Here is a 15,144-nt window from a genome sequence, read left to right as displayed (position 1 = left end):
ATTTTTTTGGTATAATGTAATTAGCTGAATTGGAGTTTATGACTTTAGGCCCACTGTGCGGAAGTCGAGTTGTTGTTGTTGTTTCGCAGTTCGTCAGCCAATCGCTTCGAGCGGCGCTTTTCAACTTTCATTAGAAATTATCGGATGCCCACGCCACGCCCACTTTCGTGGAGTACCTATATCCACATATATATATATAGGTATATTGGAAATTGGATTTAGCGGCAGCGATATCGCCACCACCCCCCGACCCCAAAAAAACACCCCCTCCCTGATTTTAGCACATCTTAATTCGATAATTGCCAATAATTGCCGTTAATGGAGGGGATGAGACAACAATTGGCGCAACGCCATTGATAAACCGAGGGATATGATATATGGGGGGGGATATCAGAAATATGGGTTTTTTCGTGGCTGCAATTGTTTGGGGCAAAACGACAAACAAACGGGCGGATGGATGGATGAACAAACAAAACAAAAGCCCCCCAACTTCCAATGAGACCATATATGTATGGGCAAAAACAAAAGAGCCAGACAAGCCGTCAAGCAATTTTTATCGTTTCATTTTTAATTTATTAATTATTTATTTGTTTGCTTAAACGAACGACGATGTCGTTTTTTGTCGTCTTTCCATCGCTTCGCGGTTTTTGTGTCTCAATTTCGGTATTCCGACGTCACGATATGGATATGATATGGTTATAAACGAGTAAGAGTATATTGATGTTGATAAACAGATGCGGGGACCATCCAAATATACATATGAATCTATATACCTACATCTATATAATCGAACAATCGCTTAATGTTTTGGCCTTCTTGCTTCTTAAGAACCTATAGAACATTTGTTCGAGCGACTGACTGTTCCTTTCATTTTTCGGTTTTTGTCAACTTTATGTTCAAACAGAAAATACCCACAAACATACGCTCATTTTGTGTAAATAAGCCCCCGAATGAGCTATTGAACGATTTAGGTTCGTTAAACCCGGTTTCAAGGCCAACGTATAACCCACATTTGTTATTCGAAAATAGCTGGTTTTGAAATATCTTTGAAAATCATATACCTTGTATACCAATTTATAAATAATAGATGGTTGGAAACTATTTAATGTTTATTTGTTTGTGAAGAATTTGATTCATCTTACCATACTTCAAACTTTATAAACTGCAAACTCATCGTTATCATCTTCGAAACTCTTTTACTCTATTGTATTTGTAGATCATAAAAGCATTTTTATTATTTTTTTGTCAATGCCCACTCTTTGAACGCCTTTTGCACTGCGCAATTGATCCTAATGGAATAATACAAAAGTGCAGGCCTGCTTTAAACATGTCGACGTCATCAGGCGGACAAACAGCACCGCCGTTTATCAATCTCGTGTATCTCGTGAAAATGTATCTCATAGATAGGGAGTGATTGGGATCGGGGGAAAGGGGCCAGCGCCATGGTGTCCCTCGTTTAATTGTCAATTTATTTATTAGACATCGCGATTCAATACCCGCTTCAGTTCCCTTCAGTTCCCTTCATCCCGAACCGCCGCACATTTCAATTAAACACCCAAGACACAATACAATCTGCACTGATCTGCCCCAAGCTGACTTGGTTAAGATCGAGTTAGTGTATATGTATATTATGGAATGTATATATGTGTCTCAGACTGATTCATTTGGCCTCCTCCATGCGTCACCCGGATGCCAATGGGTGGATGGGAGATCCGATCCGATCCGATGCGACTTCCAGCCATAATGGCTTATGCAATTACGGTAGACACCACATGATAGCCCGTGTAACTACGAGATGGGGCGCTAATTGGAGGCGCGACACGTGCAAATATCTTCTAAAGGCTATAGGCTATACGCCATATTCAGAACCACCTATTAATCAAATCTGTGTGAAGTTGCATAACGCCCATAGCCCCCCGCCCAAATGGCAATGACAAGAAAAGCACCCAAAACAAAGACGAAATCCTCACCAGTCATCACAAGATACTTAGCTCTTCGCGGCTGACTAACGCCAAAGATAAGCCCCGGCCCCCATGATAAGATAGACGAACATCTCCAGCTCAAAGTCGGGTTATGGAAAATGTATTCAAATGTTGTTACAAAGAATTCGTCTGGTATGTAAACTAGTTTTCCCAAACGGTATTTTATTAGATAGACATTAATATGATAATTGGTTTTGACTTTACATATTCGTCTCAGGCTAAATTCCATTTTACAAATAATGGGGATTATAAAGTTTGAAGATACTCTCTTGGATGTATCATTTCCTCTATGCGTATTTATAGATCTCGTCGGAACTTTAGGGCCCTAATTGGCATGACTTTAGCGTCTCTAAAGATAAAGACAATAAACCTGGAAATGAATCATCTATTATGGTTCCAGTAGTATCTTTAAAGAATTCTAAAAGGCTTTCACAAAAACGATTTTGGGCTTGCTGTATTAGCATAATGTACTGACTTAGAATTTATAAAAACATATATTTTTACAATTTAAATCCATATAATCCAATAACAGTGTACCCACGCCTCTGACTAACCCAGTGAAAAATTTCACAGATCTGTGAAATCTTATGGATATTTCTGGAGATAAGAGTGCGTTAGAATTCGTGGACCATACTCCGCTGTTTGTGTTTGGCTTTAGCAAATTGCAAATCACTTTATGAGCTCTGGAAACTGTAAATCTAGTGCCACGAAAGCGACAAGAGTCGGCTATATCTGTGCATATATAGGGCCATTTATCTGGGTGATCTAGCGACACCCATGTGGGTCAGACAGCGACGAATATATACGAGTACGAGTATTTGCCTTAGCGCCCCGGCTACCGCACTTGAATTTTTAATAACCTTTTCAAGTTCACTGCCTCGAATCGTCGTATCATCGTATCATCGTATCATAATCATTGTTTATTGTCCTAACCTCAGCATTTCATCATCTGCAGCAACATTCGATTCGATTTGTGTTTCGGTTTCGTTTTCGGTTTCGGTTCGACTTCGTTATCGTCGCCGCCATTCATTCATTCATTAATTCAATCAATTAATAATGGCTAAGAACAATTAACACTTGGCCAAGCCGATACAGATACAGATATAGCTTGGGATACAGATACATTTGCACTCGGCAGACCGCTCTGCTCCGGACCCAATTGGTTTCCATCCGCCTCGATCCGCCGATCCATCGATCCATCCAACTCCTCTGTCTCACTCGTATATTATTTTCATTTTTTGCTCGTTACTTGTGTGAATTGAGGGCTGCGGATGCAGAGATCTGGGGAAGTTTTAACGACATCGATAGACCCTAAAAGAGTGGGAGAGTTTACATTGAACTGCGGAGACATTTAAAGTCATTCACTAGAACAGTGAAGATATTGCTGAGGGATCATAGTAAAACATATTAAACTAAGAAAGACTAAACTCAGTTTAACTTATCTCTTCTCACCATTTTGATCTGATATTGAGAACATTGAACCCAAAATGTACTTACATGGTTATTAAGAACGAATGTTCTCAATTCAAGAACATTGTACTTGAAAATTTCTCTCCGTGAAGTTTTAAAATGATAAGGAACTTAAAAAGTTATGTAACTCAAAAATAGATAGACTGTTATATATGCTTAAAAATAATCTACAAACTTAAATTTATTAGGGAAAGAACTTCCTCTACGAAAAGTTGGCTTATTCTAAATACAGCATAATAAAGATTATTTTAGTAAAATTGATAAACCTTTAATTAAATGTATTTAAAGTAGTTCGAAATATCTCGAACTTCAGTGAATTTCCACTTTCAAAGCCAATAGGTAAATTAAAGAGCCGATTTTCTCACTCATCCTTGGACACCTTTTTCAGTAATGCAAAAACCTATTAAATTTCTCTGATTACGTTTTAAGTGCTAGATTTTAATTAAAATCGGACGATTTTCGTGGCATTCAAGTACTCAATTTGAAATAGACAAGGTGTGAATCACTACTTAAAAGTGGAGTACTCTAAATATAGTAAAATTGATTTAAAATTGATTTATGATATTTTTCGGTAGGGTGAGTGTACAGATAAAATCGAGCCTTGAACAGTTATGGTAGGTGTGAATCACTATTTAATACAGCAATTTCATCAATATGGATGGTCGCTATTCGCTTTTTTCACAAAGAATTGTAAGAATTACGGTAGACATAGTATTTTCATCCATTTGAGCGTAAACAGTTCGTTAATATTGTAAATAGTCATTAAACCGCTTGAACAGCTGTTGTTATTTGCGGTGAATGATGTTCTGGTGCTAAATGTTGGAAATTATAAATATAGATCCCCAAGAAGCGAGTAAAACTTTTTTTGTTTTTATTTACCAAGTCACAGTTAATTAAATAACAATTTTCTGTCAGCTCCTCGAATCATTTGTGAATCAAGATAGCTAAATAATGAACTCAACTAAACGGCATAAATCACACGAGCTGATCTGAGCACCTAATGGATATTAATAACAAAAGAAATCCTAAGTCAAATGATGATTGAGTATGGGAAATACTGATTGCGACCGCCATTTAAATATTAATTATTTTCGATGAAAAATGCTACCTTTTTTTGCATTTTATTCGCTAGAATTTTCTGCGGCGCAACTGGATTTTCGACTCGAAATGCCAATTGCCCAACCCCAACCCATTTAAGCCCACGCACGCGAGCCGAAGCCAAGAAGTCCATGGGGCCGCAACGGTAATTCAGTCTAGATCGGGGACCGACAGTTAGGATGGTCGATGGTATCGAATGGTATCTTGGTTCAGTATCGGCCCGCTTTGAATCATTAGCCAGCACTGGGGCGCAGCCATCAATCTTCCAATTGTCTGTGTCCATAGCTAAGCCCCTTCGATCCGATCCGATCTGATCCGATCCCAATCGAAAGAGAGCCCCGCGAACAAGTGCGAAAGACCCGGAGGTATATTTGAAAAAAACTAGATACTCTAGCGCCATTTTTGGGAAAATATATCTGTAATATTAAAAAAAAAATATTTATAGATTTAGAGTTATAAAATTGTAGTGTGTTAATGTCTGTAGGTTAATAGCAATGAGATATTTCATATATTTGTCTAAAAACATTAAAAATATGATATATGATTGGCACTTTAACTAATGGAGTCATAGCATTTTGTCAACTACTTCGATTTACACTTACAAGTTGTATGAAACAAAGTAAAGTAACATAACCGGTAACTTTTATAGAATATTATAAATAAACTAAAAATTCATAATATATAACTTTCTTGGAATAGTTTAGAGATCAAATAGAAATTAGAAAACTCATCCTAAAGCGAAAAGCTACAACTCGAAGAATTAATAGATAAAGCTGAATAGGAAACAGTTTTCTGGCCGATAATCATCTAACGAACATGGTCCACCATTCAACATTCCAAGAATGAAATATAACTGAGATCTGAATGGCGTGGAAATTGGTGACAAGTACGGAGCTGTGAGCGGAGTACCCTCATTAAGGGTATGTAAATAAATATTGTTGAAAACCGGCAAGGCGGCGACGTCGATGAAAACAGAAAACAGCCCGAAACCGCTTGGGGCCGGTTAAAACTAGAATCGGTGGTTCGGATCGGTGGACCCCGTTCGGATCAGTTCGGATCTGTTGGGTTTTGGTTTCGGTTTCGGTTTGGATTGGGTTGGGCTGGGTTGCGTTGACTTGGCTTGCGTTAAGTCGGGCTAAGTTAAGACGGGCTCGACTTGGTTATCGGCCCATTAAGACGATTTGCGGGCATCGGACATTGAAAACTAACCAGCTGGCCAAAATGCGACAAGATTCGCAAGATTTACCGACTTTTGCCAGCACCTGACAAAGAAACAGAATCGGCCAAGACGAAGATGCCCCCAAAGGCTACAAATTATTGACATGGTCGCCGAAGAAATGCATTAAGCTGACTTAAATATATGATAATGATATGGGGTTCTTAAGCTTTCCAGTGCTTTCACATTCGCCAGGATAACGACTAAGGAATACCCGTTAGGGGTGCGATATATTGCTAGGTTTTCAGATGCAAGGAAAGTCCATTTATAACAGATCCAAATCATTTTTAAAGCGTAAAATCATATGAAAGCTAAGAACCATTTTCCTATTCACATATTAAACTAAAAGTAACTTTTAAATTCCGAGTTCCCATACATTTTCTAGGCCTAAAACCTACTCTTAGTTTAACATACGGATGAGAAAACGGTCCTTAGATATTAAAACCTACTTTTATATTAACATGAGCCCCAGGAAACAGCCAATAATGACTTTACCTTAAGCTCTACATTAATGTATATATGTTGTAGGAAATAAAACCACATAAAGATCAATGAACCCAAATCTAGAAACTTAAAAATGGGATCTAATAACATTTCAAACGTTTTCCTATAGTGCATTTGAATAAGTATTTGTAATTGTATTCGTATATTCCATTATATTATATATATTAGCATTCTAAACGATTGTATTTCTCTCAATTTTATTTAATAAAAGAAAATTCCAAGCTTTTCTTAGGCAAACACTATTCTGATCGTAAAGGTATTGCTTCTCCCTTAAGATTTCCCAGAAATACAGAACATTTTTCAGGCAATAACCGCTGGTTTGGCAATCGCACAAGGTGCCCCTCTTGCCGGTGTTTGCAAATCGTGTCGCATAATTTGCAGTGAACCGCAATCGGCATAACTCATACGCCGCGTGTCCCAAATGGAGGTTAAGAGCCAGTGCAGTCGGTGCAGTGCCAGTTTGAGTGTCTATAAATAAATCTCTCGATGCAATCGCAAACTGGTCTGTCCACTCGGGGCTCGTACCGTATCCAAAAACCAACACAAAAACCCCCATCCGATCCGATCCCATACGATCCATTCCGATACAAACCGAAACGTAACGAGACGAAATGGCCTGCAGTTGCATGCCGAAGAACGGCCAAAACGCGTCAACATCAGTATATTTCGGCTAAAGTCATTTCTTGGCTGTTTTTGGCAGCCATGATGGTCAAGGACGTACATTAACCAGGTCCGGCGGTTGGGTACAGTGAAGACAAAGGCCAGGCAGACAATTACATAAACGCGACAGGTAGTTTGCGCGTTAAGTGAGCAGAGTAAACAAGAAGGCACGAGGAAAAGCATAATTAAATGAATTAAAAAATTAAGCGGAAAAAGAATATGAAATCTATAAGCCAAAGATATGCATAAAATTCGTACAAAGAATTTTTAAAGAAGATATAACAAATACTGCGTCTAACCTATGAATATTTATAAGAAAAGTTTGAATCATTGGATTTCTTATACCCACCAGAAAAATAAAGAACATATAAATAACTAAAGACTGAAAGGAAATCAAAAGTAAATTTGTAAATTTATTAATAATTCTTCAACACCGATGTTGAAAGCTCAAAAGTAAGTAGTTAAGTGCTTACAAAAGTCTGAAAAATTATTATGTAAAAATGCAGCTCGACTCAACTCATAATTTAGAACACAAAAATAATTAATTGGTTTGACAAGTTGGTAAAACCTTTCTAAACCGTTGCTGGCGTTTGTTTTTTTCTTTTTTTTTTCTTGTGCTGACATTGCTCACTTGGCTGCACGTGGCGTATGCGCAATATTCTGTGGTCGATGGTCGGTGGTCGGTGGCCAGTCTGAAATCTTGAATTAACAGCAGCCACACCCCAAAAACAAGAATGTCGCTTTTTGCTCGGATTTATTTCAATTGCAATTTTTATTTCGTTGCCCAGCGTTTTTATGCCACATTTTATTGGCCAACAATGGGAGCTGAATTTCGGTTGTGTTTTTTGCTCAATTCTCTCTCTTATCGCAAGGCCGTTCATAAAAACATATATGCGTATATATTACACCAATCTGGTCTGATCTTTTTCGATCTGTACCAGTTGATTGCATTTTATTGATTTTATTATTTTGTAAGTATGGCCCCTTTAATATAAAACTTTAAGGGCCTTTTCTTAAGCATATTTTGGACTTACGATGGAAAATTTGCAGAAAGATTGTGTAAATATTTAAACAGAAGATCAAAAAGTTATAAATACAAAAAATGTTAAATACAAATTGTAACCCCCTTTTAAATATTCACGTGTGTCGTTAGGTTTTGCCATCATGATATAATTTTCAATCGCGTAATTATTTCAGGTGTTACACAAATTTCCAGTTAAACGAGGCCCAACAATGGGCGTTATGGAGAAAACACTTGACAAGCGATTTTCTCCCACAATAGATCAGTGGCACCGCCCCGAACATCCGTCCAAAAAAGCGTTTCATAATCGCAAGAATACTTGGGGACCTTGACTATCAAATGCGAACTACATTTCAATGTCGCCACCCGTAGTACCCCCCCATCCACGAACACAATGTTACTTCCAGATACATCTGGGGTTATTATTCGAGATATATTCTAGATACGATACGATACGATCCAAAGCCGTGCTCACGACCTTCCCCGTAGTGCCTGCGTTGTCTATGCCACACGCCACACAAATTGACGTAGTAAACTCTTTCCAACTGGCGGTAAATACCATTTATGTACTTAATATTTATTTATTTTGTATTTTTTTCGCCGTTGTTCGTCTCTCTCAGGGTAAGTTTTTCCAAACAATAGCGGGAAAAAATTAGCACAGCTGCTTCAAAAAAAAAAAAAAAATGACAAAAAAAAAGGCATACGACGAAGAAGAAGTAGAAAAAAAAATTGAGCTAAGTACGTGAAAAGCGCAAATACAAATATAAATATTATTGCAAAAAAATTTGAACAAAAAGCCTGGGAGGCTGAGAAAACTATTTAGTTTTTTTCCAACATAATGCCACAATATTTATTTCCAACCCGAAAGTAAATTGCAATTAGCAGCAATTTGCGAACTATCTAATTGATAAGCCCCATATTTGTTTGAGCTGCGCCAGGTGAAATTCGTAGTCTACAAACCGTAATCCCACAATCCAATAACCGATGATCCGGAATCCGTAATCCAGACCAGACTTTGCATAGCCTTCCGCGAGTGATCAGTCATCGCGACAATTAATGTACGACATTAGAGTGGACCATTAACACGGCTCTGCTAAGTGCTCATCTTTCGGCCGGTCAAAACCCCTTCAACCCTTGATTAATTATCGCCAATCAATGAAAAGTCGCATCTTGCGAAACATCATTTTTTCGTTTTTATAAATATGTATTGTTGGGTTTTTAATCTAGGAATTCGAATGGGAATTGATACCGAAAATTGGGGCTGCGTCTGGGGGAGGCCGGTCTTAAATATTCGATCTTCTGGCCGGAGAATCGAATCCGGTTTTTATTTTCGGCTCTTCTGTTGTGGCTTTTATACCCAGCATTATGACAAATGACTGGCGATCCATCAAAATGTGCCAAACACTTGGTTATTTATGAATGTGGCGCAGCAAATGTTGAACGTTCCCCGTAATTTGGTTCATTTTATTGTCTGTCCCCACTCAGAGTTATACGGCTTTTGGGGCGGGGCGTAAATAGAATGCTGTAGCTTTACGTGGAAAGTAATATCTAAATTCAGCCATTTTAGCACATTTAGCAAGACAGTTTACCATTTATTGCGCACTAACTTAGTATATATAATTATATATGTATTTGCAATTGTTATAACTAATTATCATTACTATTTTTTTTTAAATAAAGTAAAATTCAAAAATAATAATAAGTAATATTTTAAAAATAGTCATGGCTTTAACAACAGTTTTTGTTCGTTTATATGACTTAGTTTTAACTTTATCAAGCCCCCACATCATTTATACATTTATATTTGTTGTTAACCATCGAAACCCTAATTAATCTTATTTTTAGATGTTGGCAGTTTCAAAAAATTATCTTTGTTGATTCTGTCAATATAACCACACCCAAGTGCAAAATTCTTGTCTAACAAAATATACAAAAAAAAAAAAGAAAACGCAACTGAATATTTATTGTGAGGTTAACCAAAAACACCATAAAACACAATAATTTATGGGTGCTGTAAAAAATGTATAAAAATATGTAAGTTTGACAGCATTTCCAACAGCCACGATCTTAGGGCCCCAAATAGTTATAATTCCGTTCATCTATATAGTATAGATCTTGTTAACATATTTTTTCTGTTGTTCACATATTTATGCTTCGGCGTTTGCATGTGAATTTTAATTTAATTTTCCTTGGGGGTTTGCATAAAAGTATGAAAACAAGTGTTTACAAATCAATAATGCAAAAATCCGTATGGGAGGCGCAATCAACAACCGTTGCGACCACGCCCTCCCCTTCCTCATCATCATTATGGTCACTTGCCCAGTAAATAAAAGTTCAATGTTTGAATACATTAAACTTAAAAACCCAGGCTGTGCCGATAATACGGGTTGGAGATGGAGGTAGGCCAGACTTATCGAGTGGTAGGGGGTGCTCGGAGGTGCTTGGGGGTGCCTGGGGGTGCTTGGAGGTGCCGACAGTACGAGCAACGCCAACGAAATGACCATTTTCAATAACACTCACGTAGCATCCGAGTCGATAAATTACAATAAAAACGGCGAAAGATCCACAATTGAAATTTCGTTGGTTTTTCGCAGCACGTCCAAAAACAACATTCAACAATCAACAATCCAGTGGCAACAACAGAAGCGACAACAACGGGAGCAGCGAAAAGGAAGGTTACCACTTTTGGTGACCCCACGAAGCCCAGATGCACTCTAAAACATTTCCAAATATTTTTACCTGTTTATTATAATAAGATATCTTAGCTCTTTAAGCTTAAAAAAATATATTGCAAGCGCCAAAATAATTATTTACCCATATGTTTCTCGCAAAATACACTTTTATTGTTATGAAAAACAAATATAATTGTTGAAACATAAACATTTTTGTATACATTTCGATGAATGTTTGGTGTGCGAACACCTTAAAGAGGAATAAACGATAGCTAAGAAGGTGTTAAATGTGAAAAAATATAATAAATATTCAATAAGTAAGATTATAATAACAACTATAGAGATATAACGATTTCATTCAACAGAAAAAATAAATAAACATTTGCAACAAAAAGAAGCTAAACAATGGTTTGTAAACATATGTAGCTGTATACATTTGTTCTTCTATATAAAAATCTTAAACAATGACATTAAAGTAGGGAACCCATGGATATTTTGCGACCAAATCGACTGTAAAATCAAGTAAACCCTATTTATAGGGTAGACCAGAAACAATGCAAGGCAGACGAGTTTCGGAGAGGAAGAAACAACATATGTATGTGAAGGCCAAGGACGACCAGCCATTCCCTGGACACATGATCGGGTCAAGGGATTTCCCACTCCTATTTGCGAGCAGTTCCTCACCCCACCTATCGCCGATGGAACCTATAGTATTATATATAGAGGGGGCTCTTATCAAAGGCGAAATCAAAAAAAATTCAAGACAATTACGCCAGAACAATAAACAAATAATTGTTGACTAAGCCGATTATTTATAATTCTTTATATTTAGACACTCAATTGAGCACTTGGCACGAGCTTCAGCTTTGAAGATGATATGCACAAATAAAGGAATTTCGGAGAATCATATTTGTCAGTCTCAAGACGTCTGGGGATCATCTTGAAGAGGTGCCAAATTGAAATCTATAGAAGCCTTGGATCAACGCAGGTGCTTCCCCCGTGATCTTTATCCTATCTATTCGCATGAATCCCTTCCCCCAGATAATAAGAATAATAATTTTCAATCAAACTCTGATAAGCATTTCAAGTTGCATTTTTATTTCTTAATTAATTACCCTCTGCGCTTCTGCTCGTCTGGTTTTTTTTTGTGTGATTCCTCTAAACGAAAACATCCAGAAATGCACACGTCATTAATTAGGAAACAAGATATCAGTTTCGCAGTCAGCAACAATAAAATGCTCTTCTTCATTCCAAATACTGGCTGAATAATAAACAAATTACTTTAACTTATTAGTTATATTTTCTAGAGACTTCCAAAACGTAATTTCAAAATCTTATAAAAAAAGTAAGCAACCCTTCAAAATACTATCAGATATTTCCGGAAACGCAAATAGATAGTCTTTTCCTTAATCAACAAATTAAACAAATTTTTTTCAAATCAAGTTTATCTATATAGTTTGTTTATAGTTCGTTCGATTGCCGGCAATTAAACATTTTGGGAAAAACTCATTCACCTCAAAAAGATAACGTCTCTGAACGATAGGAACAGAAGGATGATAATTGCCCTCATGTCGATAAGGCTTTAATGAGTTGGCTAATAATTTCCCATGATTTATGGGAATCTGCATGCCAGCAAAGGTTAAAACAAGAGCACCTTCCAATACAGTTTTAAATATAAATTATGAAACTATTTTTAACCATTTTTTTGATACCAATTTATTTATGAGTTGTTTATATATGAAATAACTTAGAAAAATAAAGTTGTATTTATAATTTTTTTAAAGGGATACTATAAATTAACTAGATAAGAAGTCCCATTTAAGGTGAAAAAGGCAAATAATAGGTAATATCACTCACAGAAGTTTGTTTTTGGAAGAAGTAAGCATGTGAAACGGAATCCCAAACGGTTCGTATCGGGTTTAATTCGATTAAGCAATTTGTTCAAAGTAAAGAGAAAGCCAAAATGTTTGTTTTTGTGTTATTAAACAAAATTGAAATAAATAATATTATATTTCTTGTTTTGTATTGAGTTCTGTTTTGGGTCTCAGAAATTAGTTTTTTAAAGAAGTTCGCATGGGAAACGGAATCCTAAACGGTTCGTATCGGGTTTGTTTCGGTAAAGCAATTTGTTTTAAATAAAGCGACAGCCAAAATGTTTACTATCGTATTATTGAACAAAATTGAACTTAATTAGATTATATTTGTTATTTTTGATTGAGTTCTGTTTTAAGTCCCAGAAATGTGTTTGTTTAAAAAAGAAGTTTGCAGGTGAAATGAAATTCCAAACGGTTCGTATCGGGTTTGTTTCGGTTAAGGAATTTGTGTAGTATCGTATCGTATTATTGATCAAAATTTAACTAGATTATATTATATTTCTTATTGTATAATGAGCTCTGCTTTGAATCGTAGAAATTGGTTTTTTGAAAAAAGTTGTGAAACGGAATTCCAAACGGTTCGTATCGGGTTTGTTTCGGTTAAGGAATTCGTCTGAAATAATGCGACAGCCGAAATGTTTGCTGTTGAGCAGGTGGGTTTGAAGTGGCTGGAGGGGGTGTTTGGGGGCTTTTCGGTGGCCGAGAGGGGCGGCGAAGCGACCCGAGCTGGGGTTTTGAACTGGCTTGGCTACCTTACCCGTTCACCTTGTAAATCAGCGCCACATACTAAAAATACCAGTGATCCGAGCTCTTTTGTTGTTGCCTCTCAGCTGTTGTTGTTGCCTGGGTTTCGGCCAGTATTTGTTATTGTTTCTGCAGTCGGCCGACTCGAAGTTGGCCAACAACGTTAACCTGAACCGCTTCTAATAGTTTATAATGTGAGCCAAACCTGTCGGCCATTTTGCTTGCAAATTTTTATATCTCTCGGATATTGTTTATGTTTTCGATTTCGGAGTTCTTCGAACTCGTCGGGGTTTTTGAGATCTCATGAAAAATTGCCCAACCCGCTGACAACACAAGAAGAAGCGCCATCACTGAGCGAAAAAATGGTAAAAAAAAAACACACACAGTTGAAGGCAAAAAGGCCATCTGGTGAACGATAAGAGGAGCCGAGAGTTTTTTGCCATTGCGGAAGCTTTATTTATACGACTGTTTTATTTCTTATTTGTATACCCTTTAAAAGGGTATTTTGATTAATGGTTTTTTGAGGTGTGTGTTTGTTTAGGTTTAACAAAAAAAATAGCTTGATAGCATGGTTTTCTTGACTTATCCATCGGTTTTCTAAAGAATTAATCGCTCAGTTCAACGAATATGTATTGTTCCAAATTTTAACAACCCTGTTGTGTTTCGAAATAATTTTATCTATTTTATCTTATCTATTTGCTTATACCTGAAAGGGTATATCAGCTTTGGTCTGCCAAAATATACTTCTTTTTAACGTTTTTTGCCAAAAACGTGCCCGAGTCCGTTGCCCGTTGACCGATTTGTTTACTTCAGAAAAAAAAAAGAATCTGAGAGGCAGCAGCGGCACAAAGAATATTTAATAAGATGGGTCTTGAAATTCAAAGTGTCCATGTCGCAAGAAATATAGAAAAACAAGCATAGGTTAGAGGAGGTATATGGATAGGTATGGTATGCGTGCACATGGCATTATTATTATTTTTGGAACCGGCTGACAAGAGTGTCTCATTCGGATTCTCAGGGTTGGCAGTTTCTTGATCCGCACAGCCCCCGTTCGCAGTTCCTGCTTTTATTGTTTTGTATAGTTATAATTTGTTATATACTTACTTTTTTTTGCCATATAACTGAGTGATTCTCTGCAGCGGAGCGGCGCTTGTAAGTGGATTCCAATTAGAACGCCGACTCCGCTTTCAATTTGCCAATTGGCCTTGGGCTTAGCCGCACGTTTCTGCAGCGGCCGGTGAAAGAGAGAGCACTACGGGTTTAGAAAGAGAGGGCGAGAGAGCAGGCGGCTTGGGGTGAACCAAAAAAAGTAGATATATTAAACAAGGCAGGTTAAAATGGGTTTAAAAGGGGCATAATGTGACTTTATCACTCATTCTACCTGTTGTATATTATAATATTATATATTAAAATACTTGTTAACTAATTTTGAAAACTTATTAAAGGTTCTATAGATTGAAATTATAGCCTTTATTGTAATATTTATTTTTATTTTAGTATGCCATTGAATAAATATTTATTTAAGGCTTGATAATTCCTTAAACGATTTTAACTATTATATTCTAAAGCTTAGTTTTATGTTCTTAGTAGGTATCTACAATGCTAATAATTGATGGTTCCTAAATCATTAATCTGTTTCACAATAATTGCTCAAAAGTTACAACTTGAGTGTATGCTATTTGTATTTAACCACTGGTTATTAGCGGTCCACCCTTTTTAACTATCGTGTAACTCAGAGAAGGAAGCCAGCCAGAACTGATCGATACAGGTTCTAAGACTCCGTCAGCCGATCAAAGTGGAATGCATTCTGTTAAAGAATAACCTTGCGACTAAGTTTAGCAACAATACGATACTGCAACTCATGATTAGCAGGGTCAGTCGATCAAAGCCATAAATCAACAAT

General features: G+C 36.8%; 2 long non-coding RNA genes across 5 annotated transcripts; one reads left to right on the top strand and one right to left on the bottom strand.

Moving 5' to 3' along the window:
• Positions 1–1,993: 1,993 nt before the first annotated feature.
• LOC139353343 (uncharacterized) lies at positions 1,994–7,633 on the bottom strand. The gene is made up of 3 exons (XR_011604587.1): positions 7,499–7,633; positions 4,561–4,966; positions 1,994–3,293 (listed from the first exon to the last, which is right to left on the bottom strand). It is a non-coding gene; the product is annotated as an uncharacterized lncRNA (long non-coding RNA).
• LOC118878365 (uncharacterized) lies at positions 6,994–11,434 on the top strand. Of its 4 annotated transcripts, none has more exons than XR_010654867.2 (3): positions 6,994–7,383; positions 8,128–8,502; positions 10,546–11,434. It is a non-coding gene; the product is annotated as an uncharacterized lncRNA (long non-coding RNA). The 4 variants fall into 4 exon arrangements; XR_010654868.2 differs by lacking the exon at positions 6,994–7,383 and adding an exon at positions 7,398–7,901; XR_010654866.2 differs by lacking the exon at positions 8,128–8,502.
• The last annotated feature ends 3,710 nt before the right edge of the window (positions 11,435–15,144 follow it).

This window comes from Drosophila suzukii, chromosome X, assembly GCF_043229965.1.
Source record: "Drosophila suzukii chromosome X, CBGP_Dsuzu_IsoJpt1.0, whole genome shotgun sequence".
NCBI lineage: Eukaryota > Metazoa > Arthropoda > Insecta > Diptera > Drosophilidae > Drosophila > Drosophila suzukii.
This window is presented reverse-complemented; position numbering and strand designations above follow the sequence as displayed.